General features: G+C 39.0%; 3 pseudogenes; 1 reads left to right on the top strand and 2 right to left on the bottom strand.

Annotated features, from left to right (window-relative positions):
- Positions 1-2,572: 2,572 nt before the first annotated feature.
- Positions 2,573-3,651, bottom strand: LOC132668511 (hsc70-interacting protein pseudogene; annotated as a pseudogene).
- A 3,278-nt stretch (positions 3,652-6,929) lies between these two features.
- LOC132669785 (large ribosomal subunit protein eL13 pseudogene) lies at positions 6,930-7,575 on the bottom strand (annotated as a pseudogene).
- A 3,510-nt stretch (positions 7,576-11,085) lies between these two features.
- Positions 11,086-27,905, top strand: part of LOC132669784 (ribosome biogenesis protein NSA2 homolog pseudogene) — a 32,364-nt pseudogene continuing 15,544 nt past the window's right edge.

Below are 27,905 nucleotides of genomic sequence, written 5' to 3'. Positions count from 1 at the left end.
AAAATTTAAGGTCAGCTTAGTTTCGGGAGGTTAAACAGACAATGTCAAGAATCCTGAGGGTCCAAATTTGGAATCAGCAGAAGCACTGAGGTTGCAGTAGTAAAGATGTCTTAAGGAGGAAATCCCCAACTGTTTATCCTTGTTTTCCTGTCTTAGTTCTTCTTCCTTTACCCTCTGACTTGCACTACAAAAACATACAGTGGAGGTTAGGGTGAGGATTTTTAAATTTATTAAAAAAATTGCCTTGAAAAATAAAGTCAAATGAATACTATCCTAAGCTCCTTATTGCTTGTCAATATAAAGAACAGACTAGGGAGTACTTACAGTTTAATTTTTAGAAACTACTTTAAAAATTGTTGACTTAAGAACCTTAAGTGGCTATCCTTCCCTTGGAAGAACTTTCTAATTTTATACATTTATATATTCTCTCCTGCTACCTCCCCACCTCTTTCCTCCACCTCTATCCCCCAAAAAGCCCAACAAAGATATGTCATTTCTTTTAATAGACCTGATTATATACATTCCATCTGGAAATCACTTCTTTGCTTTCTAAGATACCAACCCATCTTGTAATCAATCAAACTGATGCTAATGTTTGTTTGTTTGTTTAATACAGTGACTTCACATTTGCAATGAAATATTGGATAAGATAAGAGTCTCAGCTTTCTTAGAGTCAATAAAGCTTAGAGTCTCAGCTTTACTTTTTTTGGTAAGGTCCAAATTACTCCTGCTCACCAGATAGGGAAGCCCATATGCAGTCATTTCTTTTGCTTTTCTTTCTGCCCTCCCCAACCTTCTGTCCTCATGATAGTTTGCTATACATATTTACATCTTGTTTCAAGATTTATGTCTTCTGCAATGAATCTGCCTCTACTCCTCCTGGAAGACTTATGCTTTCCTTCCTATGTGTTCCCATAGCATGTTTTTATTAAAGCATTAAAGCACATTTCACATTGTGCTGTCATTTTATCTCACCCTTCCCAAAACACAATGTCTTTTAAATCAAAGCTCTATTTTATTCTTGCCCATATTCCTAAAATTTGGTACAGTATACAGCATATAAAAATAACAACAATGCTAACAAGGAGATACAGAAACAGGAAAAAAAATAATGACAGGAGGGGTGCCTGGGTGGTTCAGTCGGTTAAGTGTCTGACTTTGGCTCAGGTCATGATCTCACGGTTCGTGAGTTCGAGCCCCACATTGGGCTCTGTGCTGACAGCTCGGAGCCTGGAGCCTGCTTCAGATCCTGTGTCTCCCTCTCTCTCTCCCCCTATCCACTCACTCTCTGTCTCTCTCTCAAAAGTAAATAAACATTTAAAAAAATTTTTTTAAATAATGACAGTAATACCAACTAAAAGACAATACTTATTAAGGTTTTATAGTCCAAAGTTTGTCTTGGTCACTTACATGTTAAAATTGTTTCTTGTTTGAAAGAAACAGAAAATCTCAAAATAATGAGTTAAGAATGAAAGAAGTCTACTTTTTTCCTCACAGTCAAGAAGTTCAGAGGCTAGACATAATATGTCACTCTGTGGTAGCAAAACCCCAGGCCCTTTGTATCTTATGATCCTCCATGGTAGAATTCTATTCTGAAGGTCATCTCATGCTTCAAGATGGATGTTAGAGCTTCTGGAGATCTGGCCATCATGCCTGAATTGCTGTCAGCCAAGAAAGAGAAGGGGGACAAACTCCTCCTCTTCACCTACTTCTTTTAAGATCTCTTCTCAGAAGTTTCATGTGGAACTTTGCTTATGCCATATTGGCTGAAACTAGTCACATGAGCATTCTTAACTGAAAGGCATGGTGGGAAAAGGAGTCTTTTTTTGTGTGCAAATGATGTGAAATGTTCATTTTCTATATCAGACAAGAACACAGCTAAGTAATCCAACTCTACTGCAGCACTATAAAAAACTATCCCTTAACCACAGTGCAATATTTCAATGCATCTGCACAAGGATGCATGCTCTATAAAAGGAGTAAGGTTTCTGCTGCCTTGTCAAGTATTTCTGGTCCTTACCCAGGTCCTACTGCAATACTGGTGGTCCCAGTGATTTTATCAAATAAATCATGTTTTAAAAATAAAACATTTAAAAAGAAGTCAAAATGCCTGAGTAACCAACTTAAACTTTATGTGTTTAAATGTGAGATTTGCCTCCTGCTAATAAACCTTTATTTCACTCAGACTAAGCAATACATCTTCCATACTGAAATATCTTCTTTGCTCAATTAAGCCAAAGAGGAAAAAAAAAAACAAACTGAAATGATTAGTAAGGAAAAATGTAGGGATTAACACACCCTCTTAAATGGTTTTCAAATATTTTTAAGACTTAAGAAGTGTTTAAAGTTTGTCATTCCTAATAGGAAAATATTATCTGAATGAATACCCCAATGGGAAACCACTGTAAAATGTCTCAGTTGCATATTGGGCAGAGGGGTAGCGATTATCTTCACAGCACCCCAGCTTTCTCCATGAGAAGGCCAGAGGTACGCTGGTTTGTGTTATTGTGACGTCCATTAGGTGATCTAAGTTGCTTATCCTTCAGCAAGGGCTTTATTTGTCAGAAGGGCATTATTCTTGACCTCCAAATTTGGCTGACAATTTACTGGTGAGATTCATAACCTTTGGGTTGCTCTGATATTTTTATATATTTGCTGGGTTCTGGGCCACATGCTGGAAGGCCATGATAACTTCTGGATCCTGCATTCCTGCAAGAACCTCTGGATCACTAAGAATTTCACTGAGCCCAGGCATTCCTGACATTCCAGGCTTGCCCCCTGTCATTCCAGGCATCCCCCCAGGAAAGCCACCTGGGAAAGAGCCATCCTGAGCTCCTGATAGTCCTCTGGCTTCTTCTTTCCTCTAGGCTCTCGCATGTTCTTTCCAAGTCTTCTTAACCCTTTCTACTTTTTCTTTGATCTCTCACTTTTCACATTTTCTCTCCTACTTTCTCTGATGTCCAGCAGTTTTCTGGGTCCTCGGTTGAATTTCTCTCCTCATTACACTAGCATCTTCATCATAATCCAGTTTACAAGCAAGGGCAAGATCATGTGCTGCTTCTTCCCAATGGCCTAGAAGTCTGTATGCTTTCCCTTGTTGCTTGTGAGGTTGAGCTGAATCAGGATTTATTTCTATAGCTCTGTCACAGTCTTGCATGGCAGTATTTATCTGGCTTCTGTAATTTGATGAAGACACTGGCTCTCTTGGCATACAGAGTGCCCAAGCAAGCATTCAGCTTAATAGCATCTGTGAACAAGTCAATGGCTTTCTGTAGTTCACCATCACTTAGGGCATCAATGGCAGCTACATTTTTATCATTTGCCATATCCATCATTTCCTCAGTCATCTCTACATTTTCATCTCCCATTTCTTGAGGGGCATAAGTATCTGGTTCAATCACACTTCACTGTAAACTTTTAGACCACTTTCCTCACTTTATGATTTGTCTGTCTTTGTTTTCCTCCTCCTTCTTAATGTTTTTTCTTCTTTGATATTGTCTTCTGATGTAGTTTTATAAATAGCAGGTGGTATTTTACCCCCATGCTCTCCACCCACTCATGCAGGAAGTGCATTTCCTCAGTGTGCAGAATACTCAGATCCTGCCTGCACATTTTCACCAAGGCCCGAAGCTTGTTCACTGTGGGGTCCATGGTCCAGAGGCAACAGGAGGTGGTGGGTGCAACAGTGGTTGCAGTCTGATTCCAGGCATGGCACTAGTTCAGAGTGATTGAAACCATATGACTAAATAAAAATTGGGGATTCTATTAGGAAAGAAGGAAAGAAGAATTGACGTTAGAAGATAATTAGCAGTCTTTGGCATATGTGTATTATCAAATTTAACCATCTAAACAACCTTATAAGTACTAACCTTAGGGTACTGTTATTACTACCATTCATTTCTTTGACGAATATGATTGTACATTACTGTACATTAGATATAGTTCTAGGGCTTTGGGATTTGGCAGGACACAAAGCATGCAAGCCCTTGTCCCCTTGGAGGTTTTATTCTAGTTGGTAAGGGAGACATCAAACAAATACACATATAATATGCTAAGCAGTGATAAGGGTAATGAAGAAATGTTAATCAGCATAGGAGAATAGTGTATAATGTTTAATTTTAATAGAGTGACCCTGAAAGGACTTTGAAGAGGTGACTTCTGAGCAAGGATCTGAATGGAGCCATATAAACATCTGGGAGAGGAGGTTTCCAGGCAAAAGGAACAAAAACACCTTCAGTTGATGGGTGCCTGAGTGACTCAGTCAGTTAAGCATCTGACTTCAGCTTAGGTCATAATCTTGTGGTCTGTGAGTCCTAGCCCCGCATCGGGCTCTGCTCACTGGTTCAGATTCTGTGTCTCCCCCTCTCAAAAATAAATAAACTTTAAGAAACATTAAAAAAAAAACAACACACCTATAGTTGGAAATTAGGAAGTTAATAAAAATGCTGGTGAATATGGAAGTAAAATCAGAGAAAGAGGCAGGGTCAGACTGCAGAGAGTTGTAAACAATAGGAAGTTTGAGTTTTACTTTTGCGTTTGATAGGGCCACTGGAGTTTTGGAGCTGATGAGTGAAATGATTAAATTTAGATCTTAAATAAACCATTTTGGTTGCTGCATAAATTACAGACTCAGAGTGTATGTGGGACCAGTGGGATAGAAGGCAGAGTGAAAGCAAAGAAAGCAAAAAGACTATTTTAAGAGTGTAGGTGAGAGATGATGATGGTTTGGATGAGGATGGCAACAATGTTGAATGTGATAAATGATAAGAGGCAGGGTATACTCTGAAAGTGGAGTTGATGGATCAAATGTGGTAAGAATGAAAAACGTTAAGGATTGTAGGTTTTTATAATGCTTAATTTTATGCGTCAAGTTAGCTGGAGCATGGTGCCCAGTTTTTGGAATTGGTTCTCTAATCTTACTAAATTCAAAGGCACTGATGACTACTCCATTAGTAAACAGAGCATGGATAGTTTGTGGTGTGATGTGACAATAGAGGTTCATGAAGTATCGCCATTGGATACTCCTAATCAAACTCTTAGACAAGTTTCTGAGTGACCATGTTTTTAATATTTTAGAACATTTTTTATCAAAATAATGAGTATGAGATTGGCTAGTTGCTCCTAATTGCACTGGACAAAGTGAGGAAATAAAAGGATGAGGAAATGAAAGGAAATAAAAGGATAAAAAATTCCCAGATCATGTGCTGCATAAATGACCTAAAAGTATCTCTGTCTGTCCTGAAAGAAACCCTTATCACCTGTAGCCAAAGAGCTGAGATTGCTGAAAACTAAACTCAGAGTCTCATCCTGCAAGTGGTTGAATTACAATGCAAATTGAATTTTCAACCTCACAGGGTGTCTGCTATTAAAGTGAGGGCATAGATTGGGAAGGAATGAGATCCTGAAAATTTGATTGGGGACATATGGGAAGATCCTGATAAAGCTGGGGACATTGAACCCTTAAACTCCCATGAGTCTTCTTTGCCAGTAGAAGAAACCACTCCATCCTTATCTGAGGAGATTAACCCTCCTCTGCCTGAACAAATTGTAATGGCCTCCCCTAAGGTAGTTGCCTTACAAGACACTGCTGATTCTCCTCAGAACCTACCCCCACCACTCCTCTTTGCTTCTAGATTTATCACTGGACTCAAGTTCCTGTAGGCCCCTAATGGTGAGGTACAAAGTGTAACCCATAAATAGGTGGAGTACACTCCACAAGAACTACTTGATTTTTCCAATTTATATAAAGAGAAATCCAAGAAATGTGGGTAGGAGTAAATATTAAAGGTGTGGCATAGTGGTAGAAAGACCATAAAATTGGATCAGGCAGAATTTATTTAGGCCCACTAAGCAGAGATCTGGATTTAATGTTGCAACTTAGAGGGTTGGAAAAAGCTCTAACTGGTTGGTTGGTTGGCTACCTGAAACACAAACCAACAGGTGACTGACACTAAATGAACTGAAATGCCAGAACTGCCTTGATAAACTAGAAAGGAGGAGATTCAAAAGCTTAGGGAGACTGGAATGTTAGAGTGGATTTATCATTTAAGATATGCTCATCCACCCTAGGAGGGTACAAAGGACATAATTTTCACTATGACTATGAACAACAAGTTTGTGAGGGGAGCCCCAACATTCTTGAGGAGCTCTGTGATTTTCTTTTTTTTTTCCTAATATTTATTTTTGAGAGAGAGAGAGAGAGAGAGAGTGAGTGGTAGAGGCAGAGAGAGAGAGAAAGAGAGAGGCAGAATTTGAAGCAGGCTCCAAGCTGTCAGCACAGACCCTGACATGCGGCTCGAACTTAAGAACTGTGAGACCATGACCTGAGCTGAAATCAGATGCCTAACTTACTGAGCCACCCAGGTGCCCCTGATTTTCTAAGTCAGAAATTATAGTGGGAACATCTGTCACTGAATTGGAAAACCTAAATGCAACAGAAGTAATTGAATCCCAAGATGTCAGAGGCCAAGTGGTGCTATTTAATCACCAAAGGCAAGGTGGGCATGGTTACTATAATGGACAGCAGAATCAAAGCAGCAGTCAGAATATTATGACTTTCAGAGACCTACAGTATTGGCTAGTTGATCATGGTATTTCTAGGAGTAAAACACATGGTAAGTCTACTAAATTCTTACTTGATTTGTATAAGCAGAGAGATCTAGGTCACAGGAACAAGAGACAAATTTTAATTATAAAAGCAGAATCACAGACCCATAATTCCTAAACTCCAAGCCAGTTTATAGAGACTAAGAACCCCTTGAATTGAATGAAAGAGAGGACAGTTCCCCTTGTGGAAGGACCTCACCACACTGTCAAAAATGTATACTGTTAATATTTCTCTCAGTGTATTCCAAAGGGATATATGGCCTTTTATCAAGGTGACTATGTACTGAGGAAAATAAAATAATGCCCTTTTTTTCCACAACTTGTCAGTGGCACTTTTTCTTTTCAACATCCTGTTCTGTAGCTTCCTTGGTCTTTTTTGCCTGGATGCCAAAGAGCCTGGCATTGGCATGGGTCATGCTAACACTGGAAAAGGTCTTGAAGTTCTTCTCTTTTATAATGACTCCGGCTTTCTCCTTCTTATAGGCATTCCCTATAGGCATGACCAGTCTTGGCAGCTGGGTAGCCAATCTGAGTTCTTCAGAAGAGTTGTCTTCTTTCTTGGAGGCTGAGGGCTTCCTGGGGGGAGAGGATGAGCTTGGAGTGGTATTCCTTCAGCTGCTGCACATTGGCCTGCAGAGGTTTAAGGACTTGTTCCACCTTCTTGGATCTACTGATCCCAATGGCCTGTGCCACCTTCTTGTGAATGCCAGCCACCCTTCCACCCTTTAACTCTTCCAAGCTGAAGCCCCTGCCAGCTCGCACTTTGGTGTGATACCTCACCATAGGGCACCTCACAGTGGGCTGGATGGGCCCACATGCAGGGCATTGGGCATTGTGGCATGCCTTGGCTTCTCAGGTCTTGTATTTGTGGATCTTCTGCACCAGCTGGTTGAACCACATGGCCAAGTGCCCTGGCCAGTCCTTGTGAAAGTCACGCTTCAGGATCATGTCATTCTGAATGGGTGCCATGGTTGCTGCCTATGGGCCTCCTACAAGGGAGAACTAAAAATAGCGACCGTTTAAGATTATTGGACACAAGCTCTGCATTGACACCAAAAATATTACATATACATAATATTTAATAAATAGATATGAATACATATAATAAACATAAATAATATATATAAAATATTTGTTTTTTTCCCTTTTCTCTCTTTATCATATCACATAAGATAAGATGTACAGATTTTACATTACAGTATTTAAATACAAGATATAAAGAAGAAAAGTGAATGTCACCTAAGGACTTTGCATCCTTTTCTAGGAAAACTATGAGTGTGTTTTGGTTGTACATAGGATATCTCTATCATGTTAGGCAGAAGTGTGACCTTATGGCCTTTGTTTGGAGATTAAATATGATTTAAGAAGGTGCATATGGACGTCAAGTTGATAAGGGGTGGACAGTGATGGTTAATTTTATGTCAGCTTGGCTAGATGTTGATGTGAAGATACTTTTTAAATTAACATTTAAATTTAAGTTTCATTTAGATAAATATTAACATGATTAATGTGATTAACATTTAAATCAACAGACTCTGAGTAAAGTAGATTACCCTTCATAACGTGAGGCAGTACCCTTTAATCGTTGAAGGCCTTAAGTGCAAAGACTATGGTTCCCCAAGGAAGAAGGAATTCTGCTTCCTGACTGTGTTTGGACTTAAGCTGCAACCTCAACTCCTCCCCAAGTTTCTAGCCTATTGGCCTTCCCTACAGATTTCAGACTAGCTATCCCTCAACAATTGCCTGAGCTAATAATTCTTTAAAAGACATCTCTCTTTCTACATGCTTACACATCTAATTGGTTCTGCCTTATGGAGAACCCTGACTAACACAGTTTTGATCTGAGCAGATAGGTGAATTGTAACATTGATGAAGATGAAACAGGCAGAGAACTGACTTGTGGTGGGGAGGGGAGAGAGCAAATGGAGAGGAGCATGAGTGTTATATTAGACATGCTAATTTTGAGAACCTTATTAGACAATCACGTGGAGATGTTGAGTAAGCAATTGGTAAATGAGTTTAATGCTCAGGGGATATGTCAGAACTAGAAATATAAAACTGGGAGCCATCAGCATATAGAAGATGTTTAAAACACTGGAACTAATGAGCTCATCTATAGAGAGAATGTTGATAGAGAATGGAAGAGAGCTGACGACTAAGCCCCGAGGAAGTCCAATATTTAAAGGTCAGGAAGAAGGAGAACCAAGCATAAGGAACTAAAAAAGAACAGCCAAAAGTGCAAGTACAAGAAAACCCAGGAGATTATAGTGATCTAGAAGATAAATAAAGAAGGTGTCTTAAGAACAGGCGATTCATCAACTGTGTCAGATGCTGCCAAGAATTGGTAATTGTTCATTGGGTTTGGCATTGTAGAGGTCCACGGTGACCCTGAGAAGTGGAATATCAGTAAATGGTAGGGGTAAAGCCTGATTGAGATGGGATGCTTCCACTGCCCCACATGGCATTTCACATGTTTTTCTAATCTTCAATACTCTATTCATATTATATATCCAGGTGATGGCTTCAACTTCTATTTCACTGGGAGGAAGATTCAAAGCAATCAGACGAAATCTATGGCATTTCCCCATTATCAAATCTTGTCATCTGTTGCATTTTTATGCAAATATTCATCTTCCCTGCTCCTATTTAACTCCTTGCTTTAATTTAATATCAACCTCCCAGGATGCACTCAATCTCATCCCCTCTTGCCTATTCTATGACTTTCCAATTACAATTGTACTTTCTGTTCTGCATCCTTTTTCTCTCTTTGCTGCATTGCTAACCTCACAATACAAAATACAGAAATTTCTCCCATTAAAAAAAAAATCCTCCCTGGACTTTGTCATGGAAAAGATATATGGTTCCTGGGTACAGTGTAATGTGTTATGGCCTTCTTACTCTACACTGTGCTAGAACTTGTCCAGTAATGCATAAAGATCTAAGCAAGTATCCACACATTCAATGTTCAGTAATTTGAAAATATTAACAGTGAAAAGCTGAAATTAAAATTTTCTAAGTGGATTCTTTTGGGTTTTCACACCAACTAGTAGTCAATACAAACGCCCCCCTCTGCTTTCCCACCAATCTTTCTTTGCTCTTAAATCCCACAAAACCCTACAGCACTACCCCCATTTCTGTGCTCATTTTTATAGCAAAAATCCTTAGAAAGTTGTCCACTCTTGCTCTCTTTACTTCCCCAATAGCTATTTTCTCTTCAACTCATTCCAGTCAGACTTTGCCCCTACCATTTACTAATATTCCACTTCTCAGGGTCACTGTGGACTTACATTTTGCCAAACCCAATGAACAATTCCCAATTCTTGGCAACATCTGACACAGTTGATGAATCCCCAGTTCCTAAGACACCTTCTTTATTTATTGTCTAGATCACTGTACTCTCCTTGTACTTGTGGCTGCTTTTTTTTTTCTTCAGTTCCTTTTGTTTGATTCTCCTTCTTCCTGACTTCTAAATATTGGACTTCCTCAGAGCTCAATCATCAGCTCTCTTCTGTTCTCTATCAACATTCTCTCTATTGTTGAGCTCATTAGTCCCAATGTCTTAAACATCTTCTATATGCTGGTGTCCCTAGGGAAGCACAGAATGATTGTTGGACTGTGCTTAGTCCTGCTTGAGGTTTGCCATCACAAATTCAGAATGTCCCTGTAAGAATATTGAATGTTTTTCTTCAGCCATACTGAGATGCTATGGAGTAGCTGCAAAGTGGTCAAGAACCAGGTTTAAACAGAGTTAGAGTTTGTCATGTAAAAGTTACATAGATGGTGGTAGGCAAAATTTTAAAGATGACTCTCCAGGATCCTATCCACTGGTTATTCCATCAGGCATTAATCTAGCTCCTGCTATAAAGGAACTTTGAAGACGTAAGGTTATTAATCAGCTGAATTTAAGATAAGGAGATTATCTTGCATAATCCAGGTGGGCCCAATGTAGACACATGAAACATTAAAAGCAGAGAGGCAGAAGAAGAGATTAGAGATATTCTAAGTATGAGAAAGATTCAATGGAACTTATTGGCTTTGAAATGTGATGGTCTACATGCAAGGGCCAGACAGTGGCCTCTAGGGTCTAAGGGTGGCTCCCAGCCAACAGCCTGCAAAGAAATGGGACCTCAGTCCTACAATTGTATGGAATTGTTTGGCCAACATCTGAATGAGCTTAGAAGTGGATAATTCCTCAGAGTCTCCAGGTAAGAACCCACAAGACATTGACCTATAGAACTGTGAAATAAACAAATGAGTGTTGTTTCAAACCACTGTGTTTGCATAGGAAATAAAGGTCAAGTCGTTGATGGACTATGAAAAGGATTGGTCATTAGTAATAGACTGTAGAATCCTACCTACATAGCAAGGTAAGGAGGAAGAAGAAGGAAGAGAGGAATGTTGAAAAAAAGTGGATTAAAATTCTTGATGAACTAAGAATTATTGGAACCAGTGCTAAGCTGAAATGATAGGATCCAAAATATGGCTGTAAAAGTGCATGGTAGAGATGGGATAAAAGACAAGACTTTTAGAAGAGGGAAGGACAATTTATTGTTAGAGGCCAGGATAATGGGTGGATTATCTGTACATGTGGTAAAACCAGATAACATAGTGACTGATACAGTAGCAGAGAAAAACTTATTGACTGAGGCAGGTGCTAAAGTCCCAAGTGAATGGTAAGGAAAAAGCATGGTATCCATGGATGATTGTGTTATGTAGTGATGGCAGGCAATATAGTCTTATGGCATTTGCTTTGAAGAACATTGGATTTGGGGATGGTGAGAAAAGAAATGATTTAGACACAGTAAGAAAGATCAAGAAAGATGATTATCCTACCACAAAGCCCTTCACCACATGGGGTGATGTGGTAAAAAACAAAACAAAACAAAACAAACAAACAAACAAACAGAAACAAGAGAAACGAAGAAACAGCCACTGCAGAGAAGAGCTTTAGGAAACCATTTTCCCTTAAAGAAGGTGAAGAGATTGCTTAGAAAAGAAGTTTTTGTTTGTTTTTGTTTTTGCCCTTATGATGCCCATGAATTCCAAAAGGAAGAGTGGAAGAGTTTGGTGCTCTGCTGGGGCAAGGGTGATGGTGGTAATGGTAGACGAGAGCTTGCATTAGATTCAGGGTTATATAAAAACATAAGAGAATAGGAATTCTTTTTTTTTTTTTTTAATTTTTTTTTTAACGTTTATTTATTTTTGAGACAGAGAGAGACAGAGCATGAACAGGGGAGGGGCAGAGAGAGAGGGAGACACAGATCGGAAACAGGCTCCAGGCTCTGAGCCATCAGCCCAGAGCCCGACGCTGGGCTCGAACTCACGGACGGTGAGATCGTGACCTGAGCCGAGGTTGGATACTTAACCGACTGAGCCACCCAGGCGCCCCAGGAATTCTTGTAAAAGATATCATATAAGTCTTGGACCTCTTGTGGAGATAAAATGTATGGCAATTTTGGAGAAGGTAGGCCATTAATTCTAATTTTACCTTCCTTCTTGGGATTGATTTTTTAAGGCATTGGGGCTGAGCTGATGGTATTGCAGGGGTAGAAATTAGTGCTCTTATTAGGTACATGAGAAGTTCTCTGGACTTTCCTTAAATCCTGATGCTTTACATTTAATAAAACTGAGGCAAAGAGAGATTGAGTAAATCTTCCTAATTTGTCAGCAAGCAAGTGGAAGAGCTAGGATGCAAAGTCAAGCAATTGGACTCCAGAGCAGAGTTCTATTGTGCTAGAGGCACTCAGGAATGCTTGTTGACTAAACAAATGGTTGCAGAGAAACCTGTTATTTGGGAAAATGCCCTCCCTCTGGGGTGATGTCAGTTTGCTAAGGACCCAACACTAGTGAGAGGCAGACCTGGGCATAATGGGCTTCCAAGACTACACCATCATAATGCCATGTTTTTCTATCTTATGCTTCTCTTAGAACATTGTTTTAGAAACCCAGTCACTATGCTGTGAGGAAGCCCAGTCTGCATGGAGAGAAAAGGAGGCCCACAGGCCCTCCGACAGTCATTGGATAAATTGGATAAATAACACTAACTTGCCAGCCATGGGAATGAGTCATCTTGGATATGGATCCTTAGCCCTAAATTGTGCTCCCCAAATGATGCCACAGGGGACAGACATAAGCCTTCCCTTTTGAGTCTTGCCCAAATTGCATATTTATGAGCAACATAAATAATAATTGTTATTTTAAGCCACAAAATTCAGGAGTTTGTAAGGCAACAATAAATAACTAGAACATTTGTCCACCGAACTACCTGATGTCCCTGAGCTTTTGCTTCCCCAGCTATAAAATAAGGATCAGATCAACAGACCAGAGGGTTGCCCCACAGATTCACAAAACGGAAATATACATATTGTGGCACAAGTAAGTACTCAATCAAAGTTGCCTTTCTCCTCATGCCCTCTGTAGCTTCCCTCCCAGATTAGACAATGCAGCCAGAAATGTTTTGTATGGATATAAGTAGGCAAAAAGCTGAGATCAGAGGGGCACCTGGGTGGCTCAGTTGGTTAAGTGTCCAACTTCAGCTCAGGTCATGATCTCACGGTTCATGAGTTCAAGCCCTGCATCGGGCTCTGTGCTGACAGCTCAGAGCCTGGAGCCTGCCTTGGATTCTGTCTGTCTGTCTCTCTCTCTCTCTCTCTCTCTCTCTCCCCCCCCTCCCCCACTCACCCTCTGTCTCTCTCTCTCAAAAAAACAAAACAAAACATTAAACAATTGTTTTTTAAATGGGAGGAAGAAGAAAGGCTACTCTATCTGCTGATTCTCATCCCCCAATAGCTCACACTTTTGCTTTAGTTGAGTCTCTGCTTGAGATTCTCCATCTTGTGCCTTTCTACACATCAACATTCATTATTTTTCTCTGTAGCTCTGATCACCTGAATATTATATATTTGTGTATCTATTATACTGACTTACTGCACTGACATGGAAACTCCATGAAAACAGGGATTTTTCACTTATGTCCCCCTCTTTCTGCAGCACCTGGAACAGTGCCTGACCTACAGCAGGAATTCCATAAATATTTGTTGAGTGGCTCAATGAATGAATTCTTCCTGGTATAGTCTCTCCTTTTGTTTTAATTTACTTCTTTTAGATGGCATGCACAAGAACATGTTGAATGGAACATTGACTTTAAGATTAGAAAGTCAGACAGACTCTAAGAAAGGAAAAGGCAGTCAAATATGCCAATTACTTCAGAAGGGTAATGGCATATTTTGAAATTTGGAGGCTGGTTCATTAAAATTCATTTTGCACTACATAAAATAAGGAATCGGAAGCCTGACAGAAATGAAACTCAAATAGACATTCATTTCCTTTATCTTTTTACAAGACAGATCAATTAGTAATTTTATGGTTGAAAAACCCCATTTTTAAATGTTATGTGGGACTTAGTGTAATATCAAATCTGGCCTAATGTCACCTTTATTAAGGAATTGAAAACACTTTTACATCTGTTCATTCTACTAAAAAAAAACATACTGAGAAGCACATTTTTGTCATCTAAAGTTTATAACGGAGGAGAAAAATGGGCACAGAAATGATCTTGTTGCATAATTAACATCCCAAAAAGTAAGGGCGAATGATCAGCACTGGACTGGAACATTTTGAGCTGCACTTACATTTGTAAACGAAGCTATGGAAACCCTCCCAAACAGGTGTGTTAGAGGGTCCAGATGGCCTCAACGAGAGGCCAGGAAGCCAACACCTTCTGCTGTGTTTCTGGCCACTCTCACAGGCTCAGTGGGTTTGGCTGCATCAGTGCCTTCTGCTGGGGGGCAGCCAAGGGGACACACAGGTGGTGCCGGATGAGAAACAGGGTTTCCAACAAGAGACTGCTGTGCTGCTGGAGAACTGCCTCCCTTTCCACTACCAGGTTATAAAACTAAGATCCAAGTCATTTATGGCTGGTATAGATCCTAGATACTTTTAGGTAAGAGAGCATAGGTGTTATTTAACCTCAATATCCTAACTCAGGTAATTACATTATGCCACCTGAAATTTTCCCTGCAGGTTCAATCAAATCTGGTATTTTCCTTTGCTTTTTAGTCCTGTGTACAGTTGCTGTGCTGTTAAACAGCTGCTAAGCACCATCCTATACACCACAAAGAGTGTATATTCTTTATGAGTTGGATGTAGGGATGAGGATGTGTGATGCTGGCAAACCTTCTTGTGGAGCTCGTTCTAGCAGGATGTTTTGCTAATCATAAACAAGAAAACCTTTGGCCCTTTTGGTTGCAAACAGAGCCTTGGGAAAGTGATGCGGATTGATTCATTTGGTCCCTTCCAGTGAGAGTGAGGCAGCAAGGGAGTTTTACAAGTCACAAACCTAATGATGGAATCTTTACCTAGTGCAGGGAGCCCTAAAGAATGATCACTGTACAAATAAACCTACTGAGGGGCGCCTGGGTGGCGCAGTCGGTTAAGTGTCCGACTTCAGCCAGGTCACGATCTCGCAGTCTGTGAGTTCGAGCCCCGCGTCAGGCTCTGGGCTGATGGCTCGGAGCCTGGAGCCTGTTTCCGATTCTGTGTCTCCCTCTCTCTCTGCCCCTCCCCAATTCATGCTCTGTCTCTCTCTGTCCCAAAAATAAAAAAAAAAAAAAAAAAAAAAAAAAACAAAAAACAAATAAACCTACTGAGAAAGCTTGGGAGCCATATGCAAAGTATTATGATGGAGGCCACTTCTTTCCTCTCTCCCTTTCGCTTTTCCACCAACTTACCTCCATCTAGCATTCATATTTTAAAAGAGGATTACCCATGGAGGCGAACCAATTTTGAATACTGAAAGGACCAGTTCCCCAAACACCCACCTTCTCATTCTTCTACAGAATTTTGTTGGGTTAAGACTTTGCGTTTAAAGAAAGGATCATTAAAATCAGCATGTGAATTTAGAAAACTAATCATAGCTACATGTATTATTCCAGCAGTTTTTATTTTTTTTATTTTTATTTTTTTCAATATATGAAATTTATTGTCAAATTGGTTTCCATACAACACCCAGTGCTCATCCCAAAAGGTGCCCTCCTCGATACCCATCACCCACCCTCCCCTCCCTCCCACCCCCATCAACTCTCAGTTTGTTCTCAGTTTTTAAGAGTCTCTTATGCTTTGGCTCTCTCCCACTCTAACCTCTTTTTTTTTTTTCTTCCCCTCCCCCGTGGGTTTCTGTTAAGTTTCTCAGGATCCACATAAGAGTGAAACCATGTGGTATCTGTCTTTCTCTGTATGGCTTATTTCACTTAGCATCACACTCTCCAGTTCCATCCACGTTGCTACAAAGGGCCATATTTTGTTCTTTCTCATTGCCACGTAGTACTGCATTGTGTATATAAACCACAATTTCTTTATCCATTCATCAGTTGATGGACATTTAGGCTCTTTCCATCATTTGGCTATTGTTGAGAGTGCTGCTATAAACATTGGGGTACAAGTGCCCCTATGCATCAGTACTCCTGTATCCCTTGGGTAAATTCCTAGCAGTGTTATTGCTGGGTCATAGGGTAGGTCTATTTTTAATTTTCTGAGGAACCTCCACACTGTTTTCCAGAGTGGCTGCACCAATTTGCATTCCCGCCAACAGTGCAAGAGGCTTCCCATTTCTCCACATCCTCTCCAGCATCTGTAGTCTCCTGATTTGTTCATTTTGGCCACTCTGACTGGCGTGAGGTGATATCTGAGTGTGGTTCTGATTTGTATTTCCCTGATAAGGAGCGATGTTGAGCATCTTTTCATGTGCCTGTTGGCCATCCGGATGTCTTCTTTAGAGAAGTGTCTATTCATGTTTTCTGCCCATTTCTTCACTGGGTTATTTGTTTTTAGGGTGTGGAGTTTGGTGAGCTCTTTATAGATTGTGGATACTAGCCCTTTGTCCGATATGTCATTTGCAAATATCTTTTCCCATTCCGTTGGTTGCCTTTTAGTTTTGTTGATTGTTTCCTTTGCTGTGCAGAAGCTTTCTATCTTCATAAGGTCCCAGTAATTCATTTTTGCTTTTAATTCCCTTGCCTTTGGGGATGTGTCGAGTAAGAGATTGCTACGTCTGAGGTCAGAGAGGTCTTTTCCTGCTTTCACCTCTAGGGTTTTGATGGTTTCCTGTCTCACATTCAGGTCCTTTATCCATTTTGAGTTTATTTTTGTGAATGGCGTGAGAAAGTGGTCTAGTTTCAACCTTCTGCATGTTGCTGTCCAGTTCTCCCAGGCCCATTTGTTAAAGAGACTGTCTTTTTCCATTGGATGTTCTTTCCTGCTTTGTCAAAGATGAGTTGGCCATACGTTTGTGGGTCTAGTTCTGGGGTTTCTATTCTATTCCATTGGTCTATGTGTCTGTTTTTATGCCAATACCATGCTGTCTTGATGATGACAGCTTTGTAGTAGAGGCTAAAGTCTGGGATTGTGATGCCTCCTGCTTTGGTCTTCTTCTTCAAAATTACTTTGGCTATTCGGGGCTTTTTGTTGTTCCATATGAATTTTAGGATTGCTTGTTCGATTCCAGCAGTTTTTAAATAGTTTCCTGTGACAAATATAGCATAGGAGATTCCCTTGGAGGATAAACTCCCAGGGTGTGTTTGATTCCAGGAGTGCTACTTAAAGTTCCTCCCTTCTATCACTAGTAGGGAACTTCAATTGACAAGTGAAGGAAAGAGGCATTATTGTGGGAAAAATATTCAATGCATTTTAATTTGCATAAAGAGAAATAACTTACTAATGCCAGTCCCTTGGCAAAGAAAGAATAGCCAAAATTTGTTTGTCTTTTTCTTCTTCCCTTTATGTAAGTCTGTAGTTTCAGAGAGAAACTGAACTTGCTCAAGGTACTATGCAGTACCCTTTCCTGCATAGAAGTCTGAGCGAGTCTTAAAATAAGACCTTCCCAGCATTTTCCCCCCAAATAGACCACTTTTTGTCAATATTAAAGTCTGTTGGAGCAGTTAAAGTCTGTTGGAGCAGGAGTATCACTTAGAACTACAAATGGCTTAATATCACAGAAACCTCAAGTGTGGCTCAAACAGAGACTTTTCTCACATGACCAGAATTCCAGATACAGGCAGTCCAAAACTGGGACACTTGTTCTAGGAAGTCATCAAAAGCAAGGCTCCTTCTTCCTCTTGGTCTTAGCTTGTTTGTTTTAACTTCATGATTGCAAGATGGCCGTGCTTCAGACATTGCATCTGTATTCCAGCAAGAGGAAAAGAGAAAAATAAACAGCAAACGGTTCATATGATTCATGTCAAATGAGTTTGTCTCTTTTGACAGGAAAACAATATTATTCTCAAAATCTCCACTTGGAGACCTCCCCTCATTAGCCACAACTGGGCCATATAATCCTCTAGTTTCAAGGAGGCCTAAGGTGGTAAGTTCTTTTCTTTGGCCTAAACAGTGAATCACTGCTACTTGGAATGAAATCAGAGCTGATAAGGAAGTAAGGGTTATAAATAAAAAATTCATTATGAATAAGAAATTCAAGTTATGAATTAAAAATAGGAAAACAGATATTGTAGGTTAACAAGCAGTGGAAGCCACATGTCATTAATAAACTTCACAAGTTTATTTTCCGTCTTACCATTAGCCTTAATGATGTGCAGATGCAAATTGTCTTGAGTGTGAACCAACATCATAGTCCCCAGAAAAATTTCCATCAGCAGTAACTTTACTACATGTAGGAATTAAGTCTCAAACATACTCCTGTCCTTCTCCTGTATCAACCTTAGGCATGCAGTGTTGAAACTCTTCCATATCATAATTCTCACATTCAGTCTTGAAGGGGTGGTCTGTGAAGTTAACAAAAGATAGATTAAGAGGTAAAAGGCACAGAATTTTTATTAAGAGTTACATACATAAGAGTTCATAGAAAAATGACACTCAAAAAAGTGGTTAGACTCAGGGGTTTGTATACCATTTTAACAAAAGAAAGGAAGTTTGAGCTTCAGAGGGCAATAAATTATGGGGAAGGGACTAGGGAATATATGGGGCAATGGATGGGAGATAAGGGCTTTTTAGTAAAGTTTGCGCAAACTCACCTTGGCTCTCTGTCTCAGGTGACAGTCACTCTTCTCTTCCTGATAAAATGAGGTAACCTTCACAAAGGGAAATTTATGTTCTGCTTTTAGGCAGATAAGGGGAGGGCAGAGAACACTTTCTGCATCTGTTAGTTCTCAATTGCCTTCAACTCAAAGTAATCCTTATGTCAAGATGGTATATTTTTAGGTGGTATATCTGATCCTTCAATACCTATCTGCAGGATCCCCCATATATTATCATTTGTTGAGGAAAGAAAAGTTGACGATTCTGTAGTGAAAATTTTTTGTCTAAAAGAGTCTGAAGTTGAAAGTCTTTAAGTAGAGGAGTCTCTGTATAGGTGTCAAATGAATTATAGTAAACTTCACAGTTTATTGGGGTTCCTGGATGGCTCAGTTGGTTAAGCATCTGACTTTGACTCAGGTCATGATCTTGCAAGTCATGAGTTCAAGCCCTGTATTGGGCTCTCTGCTGTCAGTGCAGAGTCTACTTTGGATCCTCTCTGTCTCTCTCTCTCTCTGCCCCTCTCCAACTAGTGGTCTGTGTCAAAAATAATTAAACTTTAAAAAAGTAAATAAATAAACTTCACAGTTGATTGTGGTCCAGGAATATATTGACACTGAAAGCTGAGAACAGCTGCACTAAACAATAAGGTTAGTCGACTGTTTTTTATCATAGGGTTAACATTTAATCTGGTGGATGGAATAAGATCCAGGACACACAGTGTTGATGGTTGAGTACAAAACAGAGAGAAGAGAAAATGAAATAGTAACAGTGAGGATGCTGCTAGGATAAGCAGTCACCATATGGGAGGACAGAGCCAGCTGGAAAGTAGAAGGTAACTTTGAAATCCAACTTAACCTTCTCCCTGAACCAGGAGGCCAAATTTGCTTCTGCAGGCTAGAGCCAGATGCCTTAATTGTTACCCAATTTGCTTTATACTGAATCCTGTTAGATAAGCATTTTTATAGTTAACTGAGAAGCATTAGCAACTTTATGAATTATGTTTCAGTGGGCCCTTCAATTATAAAAAAATAGAGTGTTTTTTTTTTGTTTTTTTGTTTTTTTTTGCTTTGATTTCAAGAGTCAGTAGGTGAAATTATTGACCCAAGATTGGTATGAAATGCAAAGTATGGTTGTTAAATTGAGTTAAGGGGAGGAATCATGCACTTGAGAAAATTCAAACTCTTTCATTTCTGTCTGGTCACTAATGGCCTTGAGGAAGAACTCTTCCAGAAAACACTATGATTAGCATTATGTAAAGAGAGTCTTAATCTAGGCTCTCAATGGCCACTTGGAAGTGTCCTCAGGCCTGACCCACACCCAGATGTAGGTGGGAAAATGTTTATTCTCTACTGTGAGGTGTCTGTTTAAAAGCCAATTCTTCCTCCACTGCTGCTGAGGAATGGAAGAGTTTCTGAGCAGTCTTTTAAAAGGTAATTTAACTGTCTAAGGCAAAACACAAGATAACTGTTTCCAGTAAAACTGTAGGAAAAATTCAGAAAGCAGAGTGAATTTTCTAATATGGAATCTGGCTGTAACAAAGGCAAACTCACTTCCATTTCGTCTTTAATGGCCACAATTTTAGGACTACTGCCTCTTCCATTAAAATGTCTCTGCTATGGTTTTGAATTGTCCCTCCTCAATGTTGCCAAATCCTAAGTTACTAAATTGACCATTCTGCTTTTCATGTGTCATTGGTTTTTTTAAGTTTATTTATTATTTATTTATTTATTTGTCTGTTTACTTGTTTGTATATTTAGTAATCTCTACCACCCAATGTGGGGCTCGAATTCACAATCCCAAGATCAAGAGTCACAATCTCTTCCAACTGAGCCAACCAGGAGCCCCCTGTGTTTCATTGTTTTATTATTCTTTTTTAACCTCAAAGCCTCTGTTTTAAATGTTCACCAGTCCTGCTGAGAGAGAACAACCCTATCTCCATTTAGTTGTTTCTGTTTGCCATAATTTCTCCCCTTAGCCTAAAGTACATTTTAAATGAATAAAAACATCATTTTGTATTCAAGTTAGATATAAAGCTCATAGTCTTCCCTTATTTAATGGCCTGTACAAGACATGCTGACCTTGAGTTTGAAAGTCCAAGTTCAGAGATTTGCAAATTTCTTGGGATCCTGAGAATAGGTTTACAAGGCAGAGGGCATCACAAATTTCTCAATTTTAATAGTAGTAATAGTATGATTCTACCTCAGCTGGGCCACATTTAACCTGGAAATGGAATGAAATAGAAAGCCAGATTGTTTTATAATTGACAGCTTTGTCTCTCAGCAGATGGCTGTAATCTCCTGCATGTGCCAAACACAGACTCTAGGATTTTTGAGTTTGTAGTGAAAACAGAAAGGACAAATATTTATCGTAATTACAACATTTGTGCATTAGATATAGTTTCACAGCCTTTTAATCCTCCTTGATTAGAAAATACAGAGTGATTTTTTTTCCTTGCCAGTTCAAGAAGTTTGTTTACCATCACTTTGAGAAACATTTCAAGTTTTAATAAAGCTAGGTCATTCAGAAACAGAAAACAGCTCTTTTTTTAGTTTACTTCCTAGTGAATCTATATGTCACATTCAGGGAGTTTGAATTAGCAATTGTAGTCCCCAGTATGCAACTACAGCACTCAAATTCAAGAAGCATTGTAGTCAACTCTGGATTTGTCTGAGGAAATGATCCAGTTTTCAGTATTTTCTTTTTCCACTCATTACTGCTGGTTAGGTCTTGTCAAGAAGGTCAGTTGGGGATCTCTAAAGTGATTTACATAATTAGGTTTTCTGTGTAGTTTATGGAAATTACTTCTGGGGCAGCGTGACCCATACCTGATTAATCCCATCAGATCATGCCCACCTCCATTGTTAATAAATCCTTAGTTAGCATCTACATTGTGGCCATCCTGGAAAGTACTGAGCTATTTCCAGAGAACTGCAAATTGTAATTCAAATGTAAAGTCCTTGGACTGAAATCAAGGTTTTCCTTCAGTTTTGGAGTAATGGGTGAAAATATAGGAAAATATAGGAAACTACATCAGCAAATGTAAGTTCAAGACATACCTCCTCCACTTTAAGCTTTGGTGCCTTGGGCAAGTCAATTAAGTTTTCTTAGACTATTTCCTGACTTGTCAAATGCTAAACCATTTAAGATTGTTACTTTGACAAAAAGATCCAAAAGTATTATATATGTGGCCACCCAGATTCTTCTCTTTTTTTTACTAATAAAAAATACTTTTTATTTTTAGCTGTGATGAAAACACATAAAATTCATCATCTTCACCACTTACAAGTGTGTAATTCAGTAATGTTAGTACATTCACATTGTTGTGAACTCAGAAAATTCATCCCTAAGATTCTGTTCTTCCAGAACCACTCCCAGTACCAAAATTTATACTAGTCAGGATACTCCAGAGAAACAGAATCAACAGAGAGAGAGAGAGAAAAGAGAGATAGAGAGAAAAGAGAGACAGAGAGAAGGGAGAGAGAAAGGAGGGAGGGGGTGAGAAAGGGAGGGAGAGAGATTTATTATAAAGTATTGGTTTACACTGATATGGAGGCTGACAAGTCAAAAATCTGCAGAGTGGGCTCATGGGCTAGAGACACAGAAGAGCCAATGTTCCAGTTGAGTCTAAGACTACTCTGCTCTAGAACCAGGAAAAAGTGATGTTGCAGATAAAGTCTGAAGGCAGTTTGCTGAAGAATTCTCTCTTCCTCAGGGGAGACCAGTCTTTTTATTCTACTTAGGTCTTCAACTGACCGGATGAAGCTCAGCCACATTAGGTACAGCAATCTGCTTTACTCAAAGTCTACCCATTTAAATGTTAATTTCATCCAAAACACCTTCACAGAAACACCCAGAACAATGTTTGACCAAATATATGGGCACGCTATGGCCCTGACACATAAAATTCACCACCACACTCAGTAAAAGAAGCCCCAAAATAGATTTTCCCTGCCTTTCACTTCAGCATTCATACTAACACCAGAGTAAACCTTAAGTGCAAATCAGATTACATCATATCCTGCTTAAAACTATTGAATTATTCTACATTTCCCAAAGGACAAAGGACAAACTCCTTAAAACCACCTGTAAGCCTCCTCCATTTCTCACCTGACTTTAATCTCTATTTCCAAGTGTACTTTCTACTCCTCAGAACTGATCCAATCTAACACATGAACTCCTTCTCTTCCAGCCTACAGAACCATTTACATTTCTTTTTTTTTATTTTTATTTTTTTATTTTTTAAAATTTACATCCAAGTTAGCATATAGTGCAACAATGATTTCAGGAGTAGATTCCTTAGTGCCCCTTACCCATTTAGCCTATCCTCCCTCCCACAACTCCTCCAGTAACCCTCAGTTTATTCTCCATATTTATGAGTCTCTTCTGTGTTGTCCCCCTCCCTCGTTTTATATTATTTTTGTTTCCCTTCCCTTATGTTCATCTGTTTTGTCTCTTAAAGTCCTCATATGAGTGAAGCCATATGATTTTTGTCTTTCTCTGACTAATTTCACTTAGCATAATACCCTCTAGTTCCATCCACGTAGTTGCAAATGGCAACATTTCATTCTTTTTGATTGCCAAGTAATACTCCATTGTATATATATATATACCACATTTTCTTTATCCATTCATACATCAATGGACATTTGGGCTCTTTCCATACTTTGGCTATTGTTGATAGTGCCACTATAAACATGGGGGTGCATGTGTCCCTTCGAAACAGCACACCTGTATCCCTGGGATAAATGCCTAGTAGTGCAATTGCTGGGTCATAGGGTAGTTCTATTTTTAGTTTTTTGAGAAACCTCCGTACTGTTTTCCAGAGTGGCTGCACCAGCTTGCATTCCCACCAACAATGCAAAAGAGATCCTCTTTCTCTGCATCCTCGCCAACATGTTGTTGCCTGAGTTGTTAATGTTAGCCATTCTGAAGGTGTAAGGTGGTATCTCATTGTGGCTTTGATTTGTATTTCCCTGATGATGAGTGATGTTGAGCATTTTCTCATGTGTCGGTTGGCCATCTAGATGTCTTCTTTGGAGAAGTGTCTGTTCATGTCTTTTGCCCATTTCTTCACTGGATTCTTTGTTTTTTGGGTGTTGAGTTTGATAAGTTCTTTGTAGATTTTGGATATGTCTGATATTATCTGATATGTCATTTGTAAATATCTTCTCCCATTCTGTCTGTTGCCTTTTAGTTTTGCTGATTGTTTCCTTCTCTGTGCAGAAGCTTTTTATTTTGATGAGGTCCCAGTAGTTCATTTTTGCTTTTGTTTCCCTTGCCTCTGAAGATGTGTTGAGTAAGAAATTGCTGTGGCCAAGATCAGAGAGGTTTTTGCCTGCTTTCTCCTTGAAGATTTTGATGGCTTCCTGTCTTACATTGAGGTCTTTCATCCATTTTGAGTTTATTTTTGTCTATGGTGTCAGAATGGGTCCAGGTTCATTCCTCTGCATGTCGCTGTCCAGTTTTCCCAGCACCACTTGCTGAAGAGACTGTCTTTATTCCATTGAATACTCTTTCCTGCTTTGTCAAAGATTAGTTGGCCATACGTTTGTGGGTCCATTTATGGGTTCTCTATTCTGTTTCATCAATCTGAGTGTCTGTTCTTGTGCCAATACCATACTATCTTGATGACCACAGCTTTGTAGTATAGCTTAAAGTCCGGGATTGTGATTCTTCCTGCTTTGGTTTTCTTTTTCAAGATTGCTTTGGCTCTTCGGGGTCTTTTCTTGTTCCATACAAAATTTAGGATAATTTGTTCTAGCTCTGTGAAGAATGCTATGGATTGCATTGAATAGGTAGATTGCTTTGGGTAGTTATAGACATTTTAACAATATTTTCTCTTCTAATCCATGAGCATGGAATGTTTTTCCATTTCTTTGTGTCTTCTTCAATTTCTTTCATAAGCTTTCTATAGTTTTCAGCATATAGATTTTTCATCCCTTCAGTTAGGTTTTTTTCCTAGTTATTTTACTGGTTTGGGTGCAATTATAAATGGGATGGATTCCTTCATTTCTCATTCTGATGCTTCATTATTGATGTATAGGATTGAAACTGTTTTCTGTGTGTTGATTTTATATCCTGCTACTTTACTGAGTTCATGGATCAGTTCTAGCAGTTTTTTAGTGGAATCTTTTGGTTTTCCATATAGAGTATCATGTCATCTGCGAAGAGTGAAAGTTTGGCCTCCTTCTGGATGATTTGGATGCCTTTTATTTCTTTGTGTTGTCTGACTGCAGAGGCTAAGACTCCCGATACTATGTTGAATAACAGTGGCAAGAGTGGACATCCCTGTCTTGTTCCTGACTTTAGGGGGAAAGCTGTCAGTTTTTCCACATTGAGGATGATTTAGCATTGGGTCGTTCATATATGGCTTTTATGATCTCGAGGTATGCTCCTTCTATCCCTGCTTTCTTGAGGGTTTTTATCAAGAAAGGATGCTGTATTTTGTCAAATGCTTTCTCTGCATCTGTGGAGAGGATCATATGGTTCTTGTCCTATCTTTCATTGATGTGATGAATCACGTTAATTGTTTTGTGGATATTGAACGAGCTCTGCATCCCAGGTATAAATCCCACTTGGTTGTGGTGAATAATTTTTTAAATGTATTGTTGGAGCCGGTTGGCTAATATCTTGTTGAGTATTTTTGCATCCATGTTCATCAGGGAAATTGGTCTGTAGTTCTCCTTTTTAGTGGGGTCTCTGTCTGGTTTTGGAATCAAGGTAATGCTGGCTTCATAGAAAGAGTTTGGAAGTTTTCCTTCCGTTTCTATTTTTTGGAACAGCTTCAAGAGAATAGGTGTTAACTCTTCCTTAAATGTTTGGTAGAATTCCTCTGGAAAGCCATCTGGCCCTGGAGTCTTGTTTTTTGGCAGATTTTTGATTACTAATTCGATTTCCTTACTGGTTATGGGTCTGTTCAAATTTTCTGTTTCTTCCTGTTTCAGTTTTGGTAGTGTATATGTGTCTAGGAATTTGTCCATTTCTTCCAGATTGCCCATTTTATTGGCATATAATTGCTCATAATATTCTCTTATTATTGTTTTTATTTCTGTTGTGTTGGTTGTGATCTCTCCTCTTTCATTCTTGATATTACTTATTTGGGTCCTTTCCTTTTTCTTCTTGATCAAACTGGCTAGTGGTTTATCAATTTTGTTAATTCTTTCAAAGAACCAACTTCTGCTTTCTTTGATCTGTTCTACTGTTTTGTTTTTTTGTTTTTTGGGGTTTTTTTTTTTTTTGGTTTCAATAGCATTAATTTCTGCTCTAATCTTTATCCTGTCTTCTGCTGGTTTGGGGTTGTATTTGCTGTACTTTTTCCAGCTCCTTAAGGCGTAAGGTTAGGTTGTGTATCTGAGACCTTTCTTCCTTCTCTAGGAAGGCCTGGATTGCTATATAGTTTCCTCTTAGGACCACCTTTGCTGTGTCCCAGAGGTTTTGGGTTGTAGTGTTATCATTTTCATTGACTTCCATATACTTTTTAATTTCCTCTTTAACTTCTTGGTTAGCCCATTCATTTTTCAGTAGGATGTTCCTCAGTCTCCAAGTATTTGTTACCTTTCCAAATTTTTTCATGTGGTTGATTTCGAGTTTCATAGCATTGTGGTCTGAAAATATGCACGGTATGATCTCGATCTTTTGTATTTACTTAGGGCTGGTTTGTGTCCCAGTATATGGTCTGTTCTGGAGAACATTCCATGTCCACTGGAGAAGAATGTATATTCTGCTGCTTTAGGATGAAATGTTCTGAATATATCTGTTAAGTCCATCTGGTACAGCGTGCCATTCAAAGCCATTGTTTCCTTGTTGATGTTTTGATTAGATGATCTGTCCGTTGCTTGAGTGGGGTGTTGAAGTCTCCTACAGTTATGGTATTACTATCGATGAGTTTCTTCATGTTTGTGATTAATTGATTTATATATTTGGGTTCTCACACATTTGTCACATAAATGTTTACAATTTTTAGGTCTTCTTGGTGGATAGACCCCTTCATTATGATATAATGCCCTTCTTCATCTCTTGATACAGTCTTTATTTTATTTTTTTATTTTTTTAATGATTATTTATTTATTTTTGAGAGAGAAAGAGACAGAGCACGAGCAGGGGAGGAGCAGAGAGAGGGAGACACAGAATCAGAAACAGGCTCCAGGCTCTGAGCTGTCAGCACAGAGCCTGACGCAGGGCTTAAACTCACAAACCATGAGATCATGACCTGAGCCGAACCCAGACGCTCAACTGACTGAGCCACCCAGGTGCCTCAATACAGTCTTTATTTTAATGTCTAGATTGTCTGATATAAGTATGGCTACTCCGGCTTTCTTTTGTTGACCATTAGCAAGATAGATGGTTCTCCATCCCCTTATTTTCAATATGAAGGTGTCTTTAGGTCTAAAGTGGGTCTCTTGTAAACAGCATATAGATGGATCTTTTTTCTTATCCATTCTGTTACCCTGTGTCTTTTGATTGGAGCATTGAGTACATTGACGTTTAGAGTGAGTACTGAAAGATATGAATTTATTGCCATTATGGTGTTTGTAGAGTGGGAGTTTCTGGTGGTGTTCTCTGGTCCCCTCTAATCTTGTGTTGCTTTTGGCATTTATTTATATATATATAAATATTTATATATATATAAATATAAATATTTGTGTATATAAATATTTATATAAATATAAATATATTTATAATATGTATAAATATTGATATATATATTTATACACATATATATATGTATATATGTATATATTTATACATATATGTATATATTTATACACATATATGTATATATATATTTTTTTCATCTTTTCTCTCCTCAGAGAGTCCCCCTTAAAATTTCTTGCAGAGCTGGTTTAGTGGTCACAGACTCCTTTAATTTTTGTTTGTCTGGGAAGCTTTTTATCTCTCCTTCTATTTTGAATGACAGCCTTGCTGGTTAAAGAATACTTGGATGCATATTTTTCTGATTCAGCACACTGAGTATATCCTGCCACTCCTTTCTGGCTTGCCAAGTTTCTGTGGATAGGTCTGCTGCAATCCTGATCTGTCTTCCACTGTAGGTTAAGGACTTTTTTTTCCTTTGCTGCTCTCATGATTCTCTCCTTGCCTGAGTATTTTGTGAATTTGACTATGATATACCTTGTTGTTGGTTGGTTTTTGTTGAATATAATGGGGGTCCTCTGTGCTTCCTGGATTTTGATGTCTGTGTCTTTCCCCAGGTTAGGAACGTTTTCCACTATGATTTGCTCACATAACCCCCTTTTCTCTCTCTTCCTCTTCTG

Source organism: Panthera onca, chromosome B3 (genome assembly GCF_046562875.1).
Source record: "Panthera onca isolate mPanOnc1 chromosome B3, mPanOnc1 haplotype 2, whole genome shotgun sequence".
In the NCBI taxonomy this organism is placed as follows: domain Eukaryota; kingdom Metazoa; phylum Chordata; class Mammalia; order Carnivora; family Felidae; genus Panthera; species Panthera onca.
The sequence above is the reverse complement of the archived record's forward strand: the minus strand, read 5'-3'. Positions and strand labels throughout refer to the sequence as shown.